The sequence below is a fragment of the Rhagoletis zephyria genome, unplaced genomic scaffold (assembly GCF_001687245.7).
Source record: "Rhagoletis zephyria isolate East Lansing unplaced genomic scaffold, Rhagoletis_zephyria_1.1 Rzeph_scaffold_04056, whole genome shotgun sequence".
Taxonomy (NCBI): Eukaryota; Metazoa; Arthropoda; class Insecta; order Diptera; family Tephritidae; genus Rhagoletis; species Rhagoletis zephyria.
In genome coordinates this window covers 30,171-30,472 of record NW_016161139.1, presented here as the reverse complement: position 1 = coordinate 30,472, position 302 = coordinate 30,171, and the positions used below count along the sequence as shown (strand labels likewise).

At 35.8% G+C, this 302-nt stretch overlaps 1 protein-coding gene across 8 annotated transcripts in view; it reads left to right on the top strand.

Moving 5' to 3' along the window:
• LOC108370184 (protein FAM49B) overlaps nt 1–302 on the top strand; it is a 24,703-nt gene that overhangs the window by 9,670 nt on the left and 14,731 nt on the right. The window lies entirely within an intron of this gene.

Genomic DNA, 302 nt, shown 5'->3' with positions numbered 1-302 from the left:
TTGCATTTTTTGAGAATACCTTTATGTGGGAAGTGGGCGTGGTTACAGTCCGATTTCGCCCATTTTCAATACCAACCTACCTTCGTTTTTGCTAGAGTTATCGTGTACACGGACGTGTTTATATTTTGTCTTGATTTTTTTTGGACTTAGCACATTTGCATACCACTGCATAACAACAAGTGAGAACGACATTACGGTAACTTTTTTTTTTTTTTGTAATGATGTATTTTGAGTTGTTCTATCTTGCTGCATTAAAATCTCAATTTTCATAAAAAGGGGACTTAGCACGTTTGCGAACTAAG